Genomic DNA, 18,624 nt, shown 5'->3' with positions numbered 1-18,624 from the left:
TGTATGTTAATTCGTCAATGTCAGGGAGCGAGGGATGCAGTAAAGGACGAATAATGCATCGGAAAAGAGATACACGGAACCCCAAAGAAAATCCTAACGTTTCCGTAGAAACGTATTTCGATTTAGAAGGACAATACAGGGAATCCAGACTATTTCATATGGACGCAAATTGTGTGTTAATTCGTCAATGTGAGGAAGCGAGGGATGCAGTAAAGGAGGAATAATGCATCGGAAAAGAGATCCTCGGAACCCCAAGGAAAATCCTACTGTTTCCGTAGAAACGTATCTCGATTTAGAAGGACAATGCAGGGAATCCAGAGTATTTCATATAGACGCAAATTGTGTGTTAATTCTTCAAAGTGAGGGAGCGGGGGATGCAGTAAAAGAGGAAAAATGCATCGGAAAAGAGATACTCGGAACCCCAAAGAAAATCCTATCGTTTCCGTAGAAACGTATCTCGATTTAGAAGGACAATGCAGGGAATCCAGAGTATTTCATATGGACACAAATTGTGTGTTAATTCGTCAATGTGAGGGAGCGAGGAATGCAGTAAAGGAGGAATAATGCATCGGAAAAGTGATACTCGGAACCCCAAAGAAAATCCTGTCGTTTCCATAGAAACGTATCTCCAATTAGAAGGAAAATCCATGGAATCCAGAGTATTTCATATGGACGCAAATTGTGTGTTAATTCGTCAATGTGAGGGAGCGAGGGTTGCAGTAAAGGAGGAATAATGCATCGGAAAAGAGATACTCGGAACCCCAAAGAAAATCCTATCGTTTCCGTAGAAACGTATCTCGATTTAGATGGACAATGCAGGGAATCCAGAGTATTTCATTTGGACGCAAATTGTGTGTTAATTCGTCAATGTGAGGGAGCGAGGGATGCAGTAAATGAGGAATAATGCATCGGAAAAGAGATACTCGGAACCCCAAAGAAAATCCTATCGTTTCCGTAGAAACGTATCTCGATTTAGAAGGTCAATGCAGAGAATCCAGAGTATTTCATATGGACGCAAATTGTGTGTTAATTCGTCAATGTGAGTGAGCGAGGGATGCAGTAAAGGAGGAATAATGCATCGGAAAAGGGATACTCGGAACCCCAAAGAAAATCCTATCGTTTCCGTAGAAACGTATCTCGATTTAGAAGGACAATGCAGGGAATCCAGAGTATTTCATATGGACGCAAATTGTGTGTTAATTCGTCAATGTGAGGGAGCGAGGGATGCAGTAAAGGAGGAATAATGCATCGGAAAAGAGATACTCGGAACCCCAAAGAAAATCCTCTCGTTTCCGTAGAAACGTATCTCGATTTAGAAGGACAATGCAGGGAATCCAGAGTATTTCATATGGACGCAAATTGTGTGTTAATTCGTCAATGTGAGGGAGCGAGGGATGCAGTGAAGGAGGAGTAATACATCGGAAAAGAGATACTCGGAACCCCAAAGAAAATCCTATTGTTTCCGTAGAAACGTATCTCGATTTAGAAGGACAATGCAGGTAATCCAGAGTATTTCATATGGACACAAATTGTGTGTTAATTCGTCAGTGTGAGGGAGCGAGGAATGCAGTAAAGGAGGAATAATGCATCGGAAAAGAGATACTCTTAACCCCAAAGAAAATCCTATCTTATCCGTAGAATCGTATCTCGATTTAGAAGGACAATGCAGGGAATCCAGAGTATTTCATATGGACGCAAATTGTGTGTTAATTCGTCAATGTGAGGGAGCGAGGGATGCAGTAAAGGAGGAATAATGCATCGGAAAAGAGATAATCGGAAACCCCAAAGAAAATCCTATCGTTTCCGTAGAAACGAATCCCGATTTAGAAGGACAATGCAGGGAATCCAGAGAATTTCATATGGACCCAAATTGTGTGTTAATTTGTCAATGTGAGAGAGCGAGGTATGCAGTAAAGGAGGAATAATGCATCAGAAAAGAGATACTCGGAACCCCAAAGAAAATCCTATCGTTTCCGTTGAAACATACAGTATCTTGATTTTGAAGGACAATTCAGGGAATCCAGAGTATTTCATATGGACGCAAATTGTGTGTTAACTGGTCAATGTGAGGGAGCGAGGGATGCATTAAAGGAGGAATAATGCATCAGAAAAGAGATACTCGGAACCCCAAAGAAAATCCTATCGTTTCCGTAGAAACGTATCTCGATTTAGAAGGACAACGCAGGGAATCCAGAGTATTTCATATGGACGCAAATTGTGTGTTAATTCGTCAATGTGAGGGAGCGAGGGATGCAGTAAAGGAGGAATAATGCATCGGAAAAGAGATACTCGGAACCCCAAAGAAAATCCTCTCGTTTCCGTAGAAACATATCTCGATTTAGAAGGACAATGCAGGGAATCCAGAGTATTTCATATGGACGCAAATTGTGTGTTAATTCGTCAATGTGAGGGAGCGAGGGATGCAGTGAAGGAGGAATAATACATCGGAAAAGAGATACTCGGAACCCCAAAGAAAATCCTATCGTTTCCGTAGAAACGTATCTCAATTTACAAGGACAATGCAGCGAATCCAGAGTATTTCATATGGACGCAAATTGTGTGTCAATTCGTCAATGTGAGGGAGCGAGGGATGCAGTAAAGGAGGAATAATGCATCGGAAAAGAGATACTCGGAACCCCAAGGAAAATCCTACCGTTTCCGTAGAAACGTATCTCGATTTAGAAGGACAATGCAGGGAATCCATAGTATTTCATATAGACGCAAATTGTGTGTTAATTCTTCAATGTGAGGGAGCGAGGAATGCAGTAAAGGAGGAATAATGCATCGGAAAAGAGATACTCGGAACCCCAAAGAAAATCCTATTGTTTCCGTAGAAACGTATCTCGATTTAGAAGGACAATGCAGGGAATCCAGAGTATTTCATATGGACACAAATTGTGTGTTAATTCGTCAATGTGAGGGAGCGAGGAATGCAGTAAAGGAGGAATAATGCATCGGAAAAGAGATACTCGGAACCCCAAAGAAAATCCTATCGTTTCCGTAGAAACGTATCTCGATTTAGAAGGACAATGCAGGGAATCCAGAGTATTTCATTTGGGCGCAAATTGTGTGTTAATTCGTCAATGTGAGGGAGCGAGGGATGCAGTAAAGGAGGAATAATGCATCGGAAAAGAGATACTCGGAACCCCAAAGAAAATCCTATCATTTCCGTAGAAACGTATCTCGATTTAGAAGGTCAATGCAGAGAATCCAGAGTATTTCATATGGACGCAAATTGTGTGTTAATTCGTCAATGTGAGTGAGCGAGGGATGCAGTAAAGGAGGAATAATGCATCGGAAAAGGGATACTCGGAACCCCAAAGAAAATCCTATCGTTTCCGTAGAAACGTATCTCGATTTAGAAGGACAATGCAGGGAATCCAGAGTATTTCATATGGACGCAAATTGTGTGTTAATTCGTCAATGTCAGGGAGCGAGGAATGCAGTAAAGGAGGAATAATGCATCGGAAAAGAGATACTCGGAACCCCAAAGAAAATCCTCTCGTTTCCGTAGAAACGTATCTCGATTTAGAAGGACAATGCAGGGAATCCAGAGTATTTCATATGGACGCAAATTGTGTGTTAATTCGTCAATGTGAGGGAGCGAGGGATGCAGTGAAGGAGGAGTAATACATCGGAAAAGAGATACTCGGAACCCCAAAGAAAATCCTATTGTTTCCGTAGAAACGTATCTCGATTTAGAAGGACAATGCAGGTAATCCAGAGTATTTCATATGGACACAAATTGTGTGTTAATTCGTCAGTGTGAGGGAGCGAGGAATGCAGTAAAGGAGGAATAATGCATCGGAAAAGAGATACTCTTAACCCCAAAGAAAATCCTATCTTATCCGTAGAATCGTATCTCGATTTAGAAGGACAATGCAGGGAATCCAGAGTATTTCATATGGACGCAAATTGTGTGTTAATTCGTCAATGTGAGGGAGCGAGGGATGCAGTAAAGGAGGAATAATGCATCGGAAAAGAGATAATCGGAAACCCCAAAGAAAATCCTATCGTTTCCGTAGAAACGAATCCCGATTTAGAAGGACAATGCAGGGAATCCAGAGAATTTCATATGGACCCAAATTGTGTGTTAATTTGTCAATGTGAGAGAGCGAGGTATGCAGTAAAGGAGGAATAATGCATCAGAAAAGAGATACTCGGAACCCCAAAGAAAATCCTATCGTTTCCGTTGAAACATACAGTATCTTGATTTAGAAGGACAATTCAGGGAATCCAGAGTATTTCATATGGACGCAAATTGTGTGTTAACTGGTCAATGTGAGGGAGCGAGGGATGCAGTAAAGGAGGAATAATGCATCAGAAAAGAGATACTCGGAACCCCAAAGAAAATCCTATCGTTTCCGTAGAAACGTATCTCGATTTAGAAGGACAACGCAGGGAATCCAGAGTATTTCATATGGACGCAAATTGTGTGTTAATTCGTCAATGTGAGGGAGCGAGGGATGCAGTAAAGGAGGAATAATGCATCGGAAAAGAGATACTCGGAACCCCAAAGAAAATCCTCTCGTTTCCGTAGAAACGTATCTCGATTTAGAAGGACAATGCAGGGAATCCAGAGTATTTCATATGGACGCAAATTGTGTGTTAATTCGTCAATGTGAGGGAGCGAGGGATGCAGTGAAGGAGGAATAATACATCGGAAAAGAGATACTCGGAACCCCAAAGAAAATCCTCTCGTTTCCGTAGAAACGTATCTCAATTTACAAAGACAATGCAGCGAATCCAGAGTATTTCATATGGACGCAAATTGTGTGTCAATTCGTCAATGTGAGGGAGCGAGGGATGCAGTAAAGGAGGAATAATGCATCGGAAAAGAGATACTCGGAACCCCAAGGAAAATCCTACAGTTTCCGTAGAAACGTATCTCGATTTAGAAGGACAATGCAGGGAATCCAGAGTATTTCATATGGACGCAAATTGTGTGTTAATTCGTCAATGTGAGGGAGCGAGGGATGCAGTGAAGGAGGAGTAATACATCGGAAAAGAGATACTCGGAACCCCAAAGAAAATCCTATTGTTTCCGTAGAAACGTATCTCGATTTAGAAGGACAATGCAGGTAATCCAGAGTATTTCATATGGACACAAATTGTGTGTTAATTCGTCAGTGTGAGGGAGCGAGGAATGCAGTAAAGGAATAATAATGCATCGGAAAAGAGATACTCTTAACCCCAAAGAAAATCCTATCTTATCCGTAGAATCGTATCTCGATTTAGAAGGACAATGCAGGGAATCCAGAGTATTTCATATGGACGCAAATTGTGTGTTAATTCGTCAATGTGAGGGAGCGAGGGATGCAGTAAAGGAGGAATAATGCATCGGAAAAGAGATAATCGGAAACCCCAAAGAAAATCCTATCGTTTCCGTAGAAACGAATCCCGATTTAGAAGGACAATGCAGGGAATCCAGAGAATTTCATATGGACCCAAATTGTGTGTTAATTTGTCAATGTGAGAGAGCGAGGTATGCAGTAAAGGAGGAATAATGCATCAGAAAAGAGATACTCGGAACCCCAAAGAAAATCCTATCGTTTCCGTAGAAACGTATCTCGATTTAGAAGGACAATGCAGGGAATCCAGAGTATTTCATTTGGACACAAATTGTGTGTTAATTCGTCAATGTGAGGGAGCGAGGAGTGCAGTAAAGGAGGAATAATGCATCGGAAAAGAGATACTCTTAACCCCAAAGAAAATCCTATCTTATCCGTAGGAACGTATCTCGATTTAGAAGGACAATGCAGGGAATCCAGAGTATTTCATATGGACGCAAATTGTGTTAATTCGTCAATGTGAGAGAGCGATGTATGCCGTAAAGGAGGAATAATGCATCAGAAAAGAGATACTCGGAACCCCAAAGAAAATCCTATCGTTTCCGTCGAAACATACAGTATCTCGATTTAGAAGGACAATGCAGGGAATCCAGAGTATTTCATATGGACGCAAATTGTGTGTTAACTGGTCAATGTGAGGGAGCGAGGGATGCAGTAAAGGAGGAATAATGTATCGGAAAAGAGATACTTGGAACCCCAAAGAAAATCCTATCGTTTCCGTAGAATCGTATCTCGATTTAGAAGGACAATGCAGGGAATCCAGAGTATTTCATATGGACGCAAATTGTGTGTTAATTCGTCAATGTGAGGGAGCGAGGGATGCAGTAAAGGAGGAATAATGCATCGAAAAAGAGATACTCGGAACCCCAAAGAAAATCCTATCGTTTCCGTAGAAACGTATCTCGATTTAGAAGGACAATGCAGGGAATCCAGAGTATTTCATTTGGACACAAATTGTGTGTTAATTCGTCAATGTGAGGGAGCGAGGAGTGCAGTAAAGGAGGAATAATGCATCGGAAAAGAGATACTCTTAACCCCAAAGAAAATCCTATCTTATCCGTAGGAACGTATCTCGATTTAGAAGGACAATGCAGGGAATCCAGAGTATTTCATATGGACGCAAATTGTGTTAATTCGTCAATGTGAGAGAGCGATGTATGCCGTAAAGGAGGAATAATGCATCAGAAAAGAGATACTCGGAACCCCAAAGAAAATCCTATCGTTTCCGTCGAAACATACAGTATCTCGATTTAGAAGGACAATGCAGGGAATCCAGAGTATTTCATATGGACGCAAATTGTGTGTTAACTGGTCAATGTGAGGGAGCGAGGGATGCAGTAAAGGAGGAATAATGTATCGGAAAAGAGATACTTGGAACCCCAAAGAAAATCCTATCGTTTCCGTAGAATCGTATCTCGATTTAGAAGGACAATGCAGGGAATCCAGAGTATTTCATATGGACGCAAATTGTGTGTTAATTCGTCAATGTGAGGGAGCGAGGGATGCAGTAAAGGAGGAATAATGCATCGAAAAAGAGATACTCGGAACCCCAAAGAAAATCCTATCGTTTCCGTAGAAACGTATCTCGATTTAGAAGGACAATGCAGGGAATCCAGAGTATTTCATTTGGGCGCAAATTGTGTGTTAATTCGTCAATGTGAGGGAGCGAGGGATGCAGTAAAGGAGGAATAATGCATCGGAAAAGAGATACTCGGAACCCCAAAGAAAATCCTATCATTTCCGTAGAAACGTATCTCGATTTAGAAGGTCAATGCAGAGAATCCAGAGTATTTCATATGGACGCAAATTGTGTGTTAATTCGTCAATGTGAGTGAGCGAGGGATGCAGTAAAGGAGGAATAATGCATCGGAAAAGGGATACTCGGAACCCCAAAGAAAATCCTATCGTTTCCGTAGAAACGTATCTCGATTTAGAAGGACAATGCAGGGAATCCAGAGTATTTCATATGGACGCAAATTGTGTGTTAATTCGTCAATGTCAGGGAGCGAGGAATGCAGTAAAGGAGGAATAATGCATCGGAAAAGAGATACTCGGAACCCCAAAGAAAATCCTCTCGTTTCCGTAGAAACGTATCTCGATTTAGAAGGACAATGCAGGGAATCCAGAGTATTTCATATGGACGCAAATTGTGTGTTAATTCGTCAATGTGAGGGAGCGAGGGATGCAGTGAAGGAGGAGTAATACATCGGAAAAGAGATACTCGGAACCCCAAAGAAAATCCTATTGTTTCCGTAGAAACGTATCTCGATTTAGAAGGACAATGCAGGTAATCCAGAGTATTTCATATGGACACAAATTGTGTGTTAATTCGTCAGTGTGAGGGAGCGAGGAATGCAGTAAAGGAATAATAATGCATCGGAAAAGAGATACTCTTAACCCCAAAGAAAATCCTATCTTATCCGTAGAATCGTATCTCGATTTAGAAGGACAATGCAGGGAATCCAGAGTATTTCATATGGACGCAAATTGTGTGTTAATTCGTCAATGTGAGGGAGCGAGGGATGCAGTAAAGGAGGAATAATGCATCGGAAAAGAGATAATCGGAAACCCCAAAGAAAATCCTATCGTTTCCGTAGAAACGTATCTCGATTTAGAAGGACAATGCAGGGAATCCAGAGTATTTCATTTGGACACAAATTGTGTGTTAATTCGTCAATGTGAGGGAGCGAGGAGTGCAGTAAAGGAGGAATAATGCATCGGAAAAGAGATACTCTTAACCCCAAAGAAAATCCTATCTTATCCGTAGGAACGTATCTCGATTTAGAAGGACAATGCAGGGAATCCAGAGTATTTCATATGGACGCAAATTGTGTTAATTCGTCAATGTGAGAGAGCGATGTATGCCGTAAAGGAGGAATAATGCATCAGAAAAGAGATACTCGGAACCCCAAAGAAAATCCTATCGTTTCCGTCGAAACATACAGTATCTCGATTTAGAAGGACAATGCAGGGAATCCAGAGTATTTCATATGGACGCAAATTGTGTGTTAACTGGTCAATGTGAGGGAGCGAGGGATGCAGTAAAGGAGGAATAATGTATCGGAAAAGAGATACTTGGAACCCCAAAGAAAATCCTATCGTTTCCGTAGAATCGTATCTCGATTTAGAAGGACAATGCAGGGAATCCAGAGTATTTCATATGGACGCAAATTGTGTGTTAATTCGTCAATGTGAGGGAGCGAGGGATGCAGTAAAGGAGGAATAATGCATCGAAAAAGAGATACTCGGAACCCCAAAGAAAATCCTATCGTTTCCGTAGAAACGTATCTCGATTTAGAAGGACAATGCAGGGAATCCAGAGTATTTCATTTGGGCGCAAATTGTGTGTTAATTCGTCAATGTGAGGGAGCGAGGGATGCAGTAAAGGAGGAATAATGCATCGGAAAAGAGATACTCGGAACCCCAAAGAAAATCCTATCATTTCCGTAGAAACGTATCTCGATTTAGAAGGTCAATGCAGAGAATCCAGAGTATTTCATATGGACGCAAATTGTGTGTTAATTCGTCAATGTGAGTGAGCGAGGGATGCAGTAAAGGAGGAATAATGCATCGGAAAAGGGATACTCGGAACCCCAAAGAAAATCCTATCGTTTCCGTAGAAACGTATCTCGATTTAGAAGGACAATGCAGGGAATCCAGAGTATTTCATATGGACGCAAATTGTGTGTTAATTCGTCAATGTCAGGGAGCGAGGAATGCAGTAAAGGAGGAATAATGCATCGGAAAAGAGATACTCGGAACCCCAAAGAAAATCCTCTCGTTTCCGTAGAAACGTATCTCGATTTAGAAGGACAATGCAGGGAATCCAGAGTATTTCATATGGACGCAAATTGTGTGTTAATTCGTCAATGTGAGGGAGCGAGGGATGCAGTGAAGGAGGAGTAATACATCGGAAAAGAGATACTCGGAACCCCAAAGAAAATCCTATTGTTTCCGTAGAAACGTATCTCGATTTAGAAGGACAATGCAGGTAATCCAGAGTATTTCATATGGACACAAATTGTGTGTTAATTCGTCAGTGTGAGGGAGCGAGGAATGCAGTAAAGGAATAATAATGCATCGGAAAAGAGATACTCTTAACCCCAAAGAAAATCCTATCTTATCCGTAGAATCGTATCTCGATTTAGAAGGACAATGCAGGGAATCCAGAGTATTTCATATGGACGCAAATTGTGTGTTAATTCGTCAATGTGAGGGAGCGAGGGATGCAGTAAAGGAGGAATAATGCATCGGAAAAGAGATAATCGGAAACCCCAAAGAAAATCCTATCGTTTCCGTAGAAACGAATCCCGATTTAGAAGGACAATGCAGGGAATCCAGAGAATTTCATATGGACCCAAATTGTGTGTTAATTTGTCAATGTGAGAGAGCGAGGTATGCAGTAAAGGAGGAATAATGCATCAGAAAAGAGATACTCGGAACCCCAAAGAAAATCCTATCGTTTCCGTTGAAACATACAGTATCTTGATTTAGAAGGACAATTCAGGGAATCCAGAGTATTTCATATGGACGCAAATTGTGTGTTAACTGGTCAATGTGAGGGAGCGAGGGATGCAGTAAAGGAGGAATAATGCATCAGAAAAGAGATACTCGGAACCCCAAAGAAAATCCTATCGTTTCCGTAGAAACGTATCTCGATTTAGAAGGACAACGCAGGGAATCCAGAGTATTTCATATGGACGCAAATTGTGTGTTAATTCGTCAATGTGAGGGAGCAAGGGATGCAGTAAAGGAGGAATAATGCATCGGAAAAGAGATACTCGGAACCCCAAAGAAAATCCTCTCGTTTCCGTAGAAACGTATCTCGATTTAGAAGGACAATGCAGGGAATCCAGAGTATTTCATATGGACGCAAATTGTGTGTTAATTCGTCAATGTGAGGGAGCGAGGGATGCAGTGAAGGAGGAATAATACATCGGAAAAGAGATACTCGGAACCCCAAAGAAAATCCTATCGTTTCCGTAGAAACGTATCTCAATTTACAAAGACAATGCAGCGAATCCAGAGTATTTCATATGGACGCAAATTGTGTGTCAATTCGTCAATGTGAGGGAGCGAGGGATGCAGTAAAGGAGGAATAATGCATCGGAAAAGAGATACTCGGAACCCCAAGGAAAATCCTACAGTTTCCGTAGAAACGTATCTCGATTTAGAAGGACAATGCAGGGAATCCATAGTATTTCATATAGACGCAAATTGTGTGTTAATTCTTCAATGTGAGGGAGCGAGGAATGCAGTAAAGGAGGAATAATGCATCGGAAAAGAGATACTCGGAACCCCAAAGAAAATCCTATTGTTTCCGTAGAAACGTATCTCGATTTAGAAGGACAATGCAGGGAATCCAGAGTATTTCATTTGGACACAAATTGTGTGTTAATTCGTCAATGTGAGGGAGCGAGGAGTGCAGTAAAGGAGGAATAATGCATCGGAAAAGAGATACTCTTAACCCCAAAGAAAATCCTATCTTATCCGTAGGAACGTATCTCGATTTAGAAGGACAATGCAGGGAATCCAGAGTATTTCATATGGACGCAAATTGTGTTAATTCGTCAATGTGAGAGAGCGATGTATGCCGTAAAGGAGGAATAATGCATCAGAAAAGAGATACTCGGAACCCCAAAGAAAATCCTATCGTTTCCGTCGAAACATACAGTATCTCGATTTAGAAGGACAATGCAGGGAATCCAGAGTATTTCATATGGACGCAAATTGTGTGTTAACTGGTCAATGTGAGGGAGCGAGGGATGCAGTAAAGGAGGAATAATGTATCGGAAAAGAGATACTTGGAACCCCAAAGAAAATCCTATCGTTTCCGTAGAATCGTATCTCGATTTAGAAGGACAATGCAGGGAATCCAGAGTATTTCATATGGACGCAAATTGTGTGTTAATTCGTCAATGTGAGGGAGCGAGGGATGCAGTAAAGGAGGAATAATGCATCGAAAAAGAGATACTCGGAACCCCAAAGAAAATCCTATCGTTTCCGTAGAAACGTATCTCGATTTAGAAGGACAATGCAGGGAATCCAGAGTATTTCATATGGACGCAAATTGTGTGTTAATTCGTCAATGTGAGGGGGCGAGGGATGCAGTAAAGGAGGAATAATGCATCGGAAAAGAGATACTCGGAACCCCAAAGGAAATCCTATCGTTTCCGTAGAAACGAATCCCGATTTAGAAGGACAATGCAGGGAACCCAGAGTATTTCATATGGACGCAATTTGTGTGTTAATTCGTCAATGTGAGGGAGCGAGGGATGCATAATAGGAGGAATAATGCATCGGAAAAGAGATACCTGGAACCCCAAAGAAAATCCTATCGTTTCCATAGAAACGTATCTCGATTTAGAAGGACAATGCAGGGAATCCAGAGTATTTCATATGGACGCAAATTGTGTGTTAATTCGTCAATGTGAGGGAGCGAGGGATGCAGTAAAGGAGGAATAATGCATCGGAAAAGAGATACTCGGAACCCCAAAGAAAATCCTATCGTTTCAGTAGAAACGTATCTCGATTTAGATGGACAATGCAGGGAATCCAGAGTATTTCATATGGACGCAAATTGTGTGTTAATTCGTCAGTGTGAGGGAGCGAGGGATGCAGTAAAGGAGGAATAATGCATCGGAAAGGAGATACTCGGAACCCCAAAGAAAATCCTCTCGTTTCCGTTTAAACGTATCTCGATTTAGAAGGACAATGCAGGGAATCCAGAGTATTTCATATGGACGCAAATTGTGTGTTAATTTGTCAATGTGAGGGAGCGAGGGATGCAGTAAAGGAGGAATAATGCATCGGAACAGAGATACTCGGAACCCCAAAGAAAATCCTATCGTTTCCGTAGAAACGTATCTCGATTTAGAAGGACAATGCAGGGAATCCAGAGTATTTCATATGGACGGAAATTGTGTGTTAATTCGTCAATGTGAGGGAGCGAGGGATGCAGTAAAGGAGGAATAATGCATCGGAAAAGAGATACTCGGAACCCCAAAGAAAATCCTCTCGTTTCCGTAGAAACGTATCTCGATTTAGAAGGACAATGCAGGGAATCCAGAGTATTTCATATGGAAGCAAATTGTGTGTTAATTCGTCAATGTGAGGGAGCGAGGGATGCAGTGAAGGAGGAATAATACATCGGAAAAGAGATACTGGGAACCCCAAAGAAAATCCTATCGTTTCCGTAGAAACGTATCTCAATTTACAAGGAAAATGCAGGGAATCCAGAGTATTTCATATGGACGCAAATTGTGTGTCAATTCGTCAATGTGAGGGAGCGAGGGATGCAGTAAAGGAGGAATAATGCATCGGAAAAGAGATACTCGGAACCCCAAGGAAAATCCTACCGTTTCCGTAGAAACGTACCTCGATTTAGAAGGACAATGCAGGGAATCCAGAGTATTTCATATAGACGCAAATTGTGTGTTAATTCTTCAATGTGAGGGAGCGAGGGATGCAGTAAAGGAGGAATAATGCATCGGAAAAGAGATACTCGGAACACTAAAGAAAATCCTATTGTTTCCGTAGAAACGTATCTCGATTTAGAAGGACTATGCAGGGAATCCAGAGTATTTCATATGGACATAAATTGTGTGTTAATTCGTCAATGTGAGGGAGCGAGGGATGCAGTAAAGGAGGAATAATGCATCGGAAAAGAGATACTCGGAACCCCAAAGAAAATCCTATCGTTTCCGTAGAAACGTATCTCGATTTAGAAGGACGATGCAGGGAATCCAGAGTATTTCATATGGACGCAAATTGTGTGTTAACTCGTCAATGTGAGGGGGCGAGGGATGCAGTAAAGGAGGAATAATGCATCGGAAAAGAGATACTCGGAACCCCAAAGGAAATCCTTTCGTTTCCGTAGCAACGAATCCCGATTAAAAGGACAATGCAGGGAACCCAGAGTATTTCATATGGACGCAATTTGTGTGTTAATTCGTCAATGTGAGGGAGCGAGGGATGCAGTATAGGAGGAATAATGCATCGGAAAAGAGATACTCGGAACCCCAAAGAAAATCCTATCGTTTCCATAGAAACGTATCTCGATTTAGAAGGACAATGCAGGGAATCCAGAGTATTTCATATGGACGCAAATTGTGTGTTAATTCGTCAATGTGAGGGAGCGAGGGATGCAGTAAAGGAGGAATAATGCATCGGAAAAGAGATACTCGGTACCCCAAAGAAAATCCTATCGTTTCAGTAGAAACGTATCTCGATTTAGATGGACAATGCAGGGAATCCAGAGTATTTCATATGGACGCAAATTGTGTGTTAATTCGTCAGTGTGAGGGAGCGAGGGATGCAGTAAAGGAGGAATAATGCATCGGAAAGGAGATACTCGGAACCCCAAAGAAAATCCTCTCGTTTCCGTAGAAACGTATCTCGATTTAGAAGGACAATGCAGGGAATCCAGAGTATTTCATATGGACGCAAATTGTGTGTTAATTCGTCAATGTGAGGGAGCGAGGGATGCAGTGAAGGAGGAATAATGCATCGAAAAAGAGATACTCGGAACCCCAAAGAAAATCCTATCCTTTCCGTAGAAACGTATCTCGATTTAGAAGGACAATGCAGGGAACCCAGAGTATTTCATATGGACGCAAATTGTGTGTTAATTCGTCAATGTGAGGGAGCGAGGGATGCAGTAAAGGAGGAATAATGCATCGGAAAAGAGATACTCGGAACCCCAAAGAAAATCCTGTCGTTTCCATAGAAACGTATCTCGATTTAGAAGGACAATGCAGGGAATCCAGAGTATTTCATATGGACGGAAATTGTGTGTTAATTCGTCAATGTGAGGGAGCGAGGGATGCAGTAAAGGAGGAATAATGCATCGGAAAAGAGATACTCGGAACCCCAAAGAAAATCCTCTCGTTTCCGTAGAAACGTATCTCGATTTAGAAGGACAATGCAGGGAATCCAGAGTATTTCATATGGAAGCAAATTGTGTGTTAATTCGTCAATGTGAGGGAGCGAGGGATGCAGTGAAGGAGGAATAATAAATCGGAAAGAGATACTCGGAACCCCAAAGAAAATCCTATCGTTTCCGTAGAAACGTATCTCAATTTACAAGGACAATGCAGGGAATCTAGAGTATTTCATATGGACGCAAATTGTGTGTCAATTCGTCAATGTGAGGGAGCGAGGGATGCAGTAAAGGAGGAATAATTCATCGGAAAAGAGATACTCGGAACCCCAAGGAAAATCCTACCGTTTCCGTAGAAACGTACCTCGATTTAGAAGGACAATGCAGGGAATCCAGAGTATTTCATATAGACGCAAATTGTGTGTTAATTCTTCAATGTGAGGGAGCGAGGGATGCAGTAAAGGAGGAATAATGCATCGGAAAAGAGATACTCGGAACACTACAGAAAATCATATTGTTTCCGTAGAAACGTATCTCGATTTAGAAAGACTATGCAGGGAATCCAGAGTATTTCATATCGACACAAATTGTGTGTTAATTCGTCAATGTGAGGGAGCGAGGAATGCAGTAAAGGAGGAATAATGCATCGGAAAAGAGATACTCTTAACCCCAAAGAAAATCCTATCTTATCCGTAGAAACGTATCTCGATTTAGAAGGAGAATGCAGGGAATCCAGAGTATTTCATATGGACGCAAATTGTGTGTTAATTCGTCAATGTGAGGGAGCGAGGGATGCAGTAAAGGAGAAATAATGCATCGGAAAAGAGATAATCGGAAACCCCAAAGAAAATCCTATCGTTTCCGTAGAAACGAATCCAGATTTAGAAGGACAATGCAGGGAATCCAGAGAATTTCATATGGACCCAAATTGTGTGTTAATTTGTCAATGTGAGAGAGCGAGGTATGCAGTAAAGGAGGAATAATGCATCAGAAAAGAGATACTCGGAACCCCAAAGAAAATCCTATCGTTTCCGTTGAAACATACAGTATCTCGATTTAGAAGGACAATGCAGGGAATCCAGAGTATTTCATATGGACGCAAATTGTGTGTTAACTGGTCAATGTGAGGGAGCGAGGGATGCAGTAAAGGAGGAATAATGTATCGGAAAAGAGATACTTGGAACCCCAAAGAAAATCCTATCGTTTCCGTAGAAACGTATCTCGATTTAGAAGGACAATGCAGGGATCCAGAGTATTTCATATGGACGCAAATTGTGTGTTCATTCGTCAATGTGAGGGAGCGAGGGATGCAGTGAAGGAGGAATAATGCATCGGAAAAGAGATACTCGGAACCCCAAAGAAAATCCTATCGTTTCCGTAGAAACGTATCTCGATTTAGAAGGACAATGCAGGGAATCCAGAGTATTTCATATGGACGCAAATTGTGTGTTAATTCGTCAATGTGAGGGGGCGAGGGATGCAGTAAAGGAGGAATAATGCATCGGAAAAGAGATACTCGGAACCCCAAAGGAAATCCTATCGTTTCCGTAGAAACGAGACCTCATTTAGAAGGACAATGCAGGGAACCCAGAGTATTTCATATGGACGCAATTTGTGTGTTAATTCGTCAATGTGAGGGAGCGAGGGATGCAGTATAGGAGGAATAATGCATCGGAAAAGAGATACTCGGAACCCCAAAGAAAATCCTATCGTTTCCGTAGAAACGTATCTCGATTTAGAAGGACAATGCAGGGAATCCTGAGTATTTCATATGGACGCAAATTGTGTGTTAATTCTTCAATGTGAGGGAGCGAGGAATGCAGTAAAGGAGGAATAATGCATCGGAAAAGAGATACTCGGAACCCCAAAGAAAATCCTATCGTTTCCGTAGAAACGTATCTCGATTTAGAAGGACAATGCAGGGAATCCAGAGTATTTCATATGGACGCAAATTGTGTGTTAATTCGTCAATGTGAGGGAGCGAGGGATGCAGTAAAGGGGGAATAATGCATCGGAAAAGAGATACTCGGAACCCCAAAGAAAATCCTATCGTTTCCGTAGAAACATATCTCGATTTAGATGGACAATGCAGGGAATCCAGAGTATTCCATATGGACGCAAATTGTGTGTTAATTCGTCAATGTGAGGGAGCGAGGGATGCAGTAAAGGAGGAATAATGCATCGGATAAGCGATACACGGAACCCCAAAGAAAATCCTATCGTTTCCGTAGAAACGTATCTCGATTTAGAGGGACAATGCAGGGAATCCAGAGTATTTCATATGGACGCAAATTGTGTGTTAATTCGTCAATGTGAGGGAGCGAGAAATGCAGTAAAGGAGGAATATGCATTGGAAAAGAGATACCCGGTACCCCAAAGAAAATCCTATCGTTTCCGTAGTAACGTCTCTCGTTTTAGAAAGATAATGCAGGGAACCCAGAGTAATTCATATGGACGCAAATTGTGTGTTAATTCGGCAATGTGAGGGAGCGAGGGATGCAGTAAAGGAGGAATAATGCATCGGAAAGGAGATACTCGGAACGCCAAAGAAAATCCTATCGTTTCCGTAGAAACGTATCTCGATTTAGATGGACAATGCAGGGAATCCAGAGTATTTCATATGGACGCAAATTGTGTGTTAATTCGTCAATGTGAGGGAGCGAGGGATGCAGTAAAGGAGGAATAATGCATCGGAAAGGAGATACTTGGAACCCCAAAGAAAATCCTCTCGTTTCCGTAGAAACGTATCTCGATTTAGAAGGACAATGCAAGGAATCCAGAGTATTTCATATGGACGCAAATTGTGTGTTAATTCGTCAATGTGAGGGAGCGAGGGAGGCAGTGAAGGAGGAATAATGCATCGGAAAAGAGATACTCGGAACCCCAAAGAAAATCCTATCGTTTCCGTAGAAACGTATCTCGATTTAGAAGGACAATGCAGGGAATCCAGAGTATTTCATATGGACGCAAATTGTGTGTTAATTCGTCAATGTGAGGGAGCGAGGGATGCAGTAAAGGAGGAATAATGCTTCGGAAAAGAGATACTCGGAACCCCAAAGAAAATCCTATCGTTTCCGTAGAAACGTATCTCGATTTAGAAGGACAATGCAGGGAATCCTGAGTATTTCATATGGACGCAAATTGTGTGTTAATTCGTCAATGTGAGGGAGCGAGGAATGCAGTAAAGGAGGAATAATGCATCGGAAAAGAGATACTCGGAACCCCAAAGAAAATCCTATCGTTTCCGTAGAAACGTATCTCGATTTAGAAGGACAATGCAGGGAATCCAGAGTATTTCATATGGACGCAATTTGTGTGTTAATTCTTCAATGTGAGGGAGCGAGGGATGCAGTAAAGGGGGAATAATGCATCGGAAAAGAGATACTCGGAACCCCAAAGAAAATCCTATCGTTTCCGTAGAAACATATCTCGATTTAGATGGACAATGCAGGGAATCCAGAATATTCCATATGGACGCAAATTGTGTGTTAATTCGTCAATGTGAGGGAGCGAGGGATGCAGTAAAGGAGGAATAATGCATCGGATAAGCGATACACGGAACCCCAAAGAAAATCCTATCGTTTCCGTAGAAACGTATCTCGATTTAGAAGGACAATGCAGGGAATCCAGAGTATTTCATATGGACGCAAATTGTGTGTTAATTCGTCAATGTGAGGGAGCGAGAAATGCAGTAAAGGAGGAATAATGCATTGGAAAAGAGATACTCGGTACCCCAAAGAAAATCCTATCGTTTCCGTAGAAACGTATCTCGATTTAGAAGGACAATGCAGGGAATCCAGAGTATATCATATGGATGCAAATTGTGTGTTAATTCGTCAATGTGAAGGAGCGAGGGATGCAGTAAAGGAGGAATAATGCATCGGAAAAGAGATACTCGACTCCCAAAAGAAAATCCTATCGTTTCCGTAGTAACGTATCTCGTTTTAGAAAGATAATGCAGGGAACCCAGAGTATTTCATATGGACGCAAATTGTGTGTTAATTCGGCGATGTGAGGGAGCGAGGGATGCAGTAAAGGAGGAACAATGCATCGGAAAGGAGATACTCGGAACCCCAAAGAAAATCCTATCGTTTCCGTAGAAACGTATCTCGATTTAGATGGACAATGCAGGGAATCCAGAGTATTTCATATGGACGCAAATTGTGTGTTAATTCGTCAATGTGAGGGAGCGAGGGATGCAGTAAAGGAGGAATAATGCATCGGAAAGGAGATACTTGGAACCCCAAAGAAAATCCTCTCGTTTCCGTAGAAACGTATCTCGATTTAGAAGGACAATGCAAGGAATCCAGAGTATTTCATATGGACGCAAATTGTGTGTTAATTCGTCAATGTGAGGGAGCGAGGGAGGCAGTGAAGGAGGAATAATGCATC

This window comes from Schistocerca nitens, chromosome 2 (genome assembly GCF_023898315.1).
Source record: "Schistocerca nitens isolate TAMUIC-IGC-003100 chromosome 2, iqSchNite1.1, whole genome shotgun sequence".
Lineage (NCBI taxonomy): Eukaryota > Metazoa > Arthropoda > Insecta > Orthoptera > Acrididae > Schistocerca > Schistocerca nitens.
The sequence above is the reverse complement of the archived record's forward strand: the minus strand, read 5'-3'. Positions refer to the sequence as shown.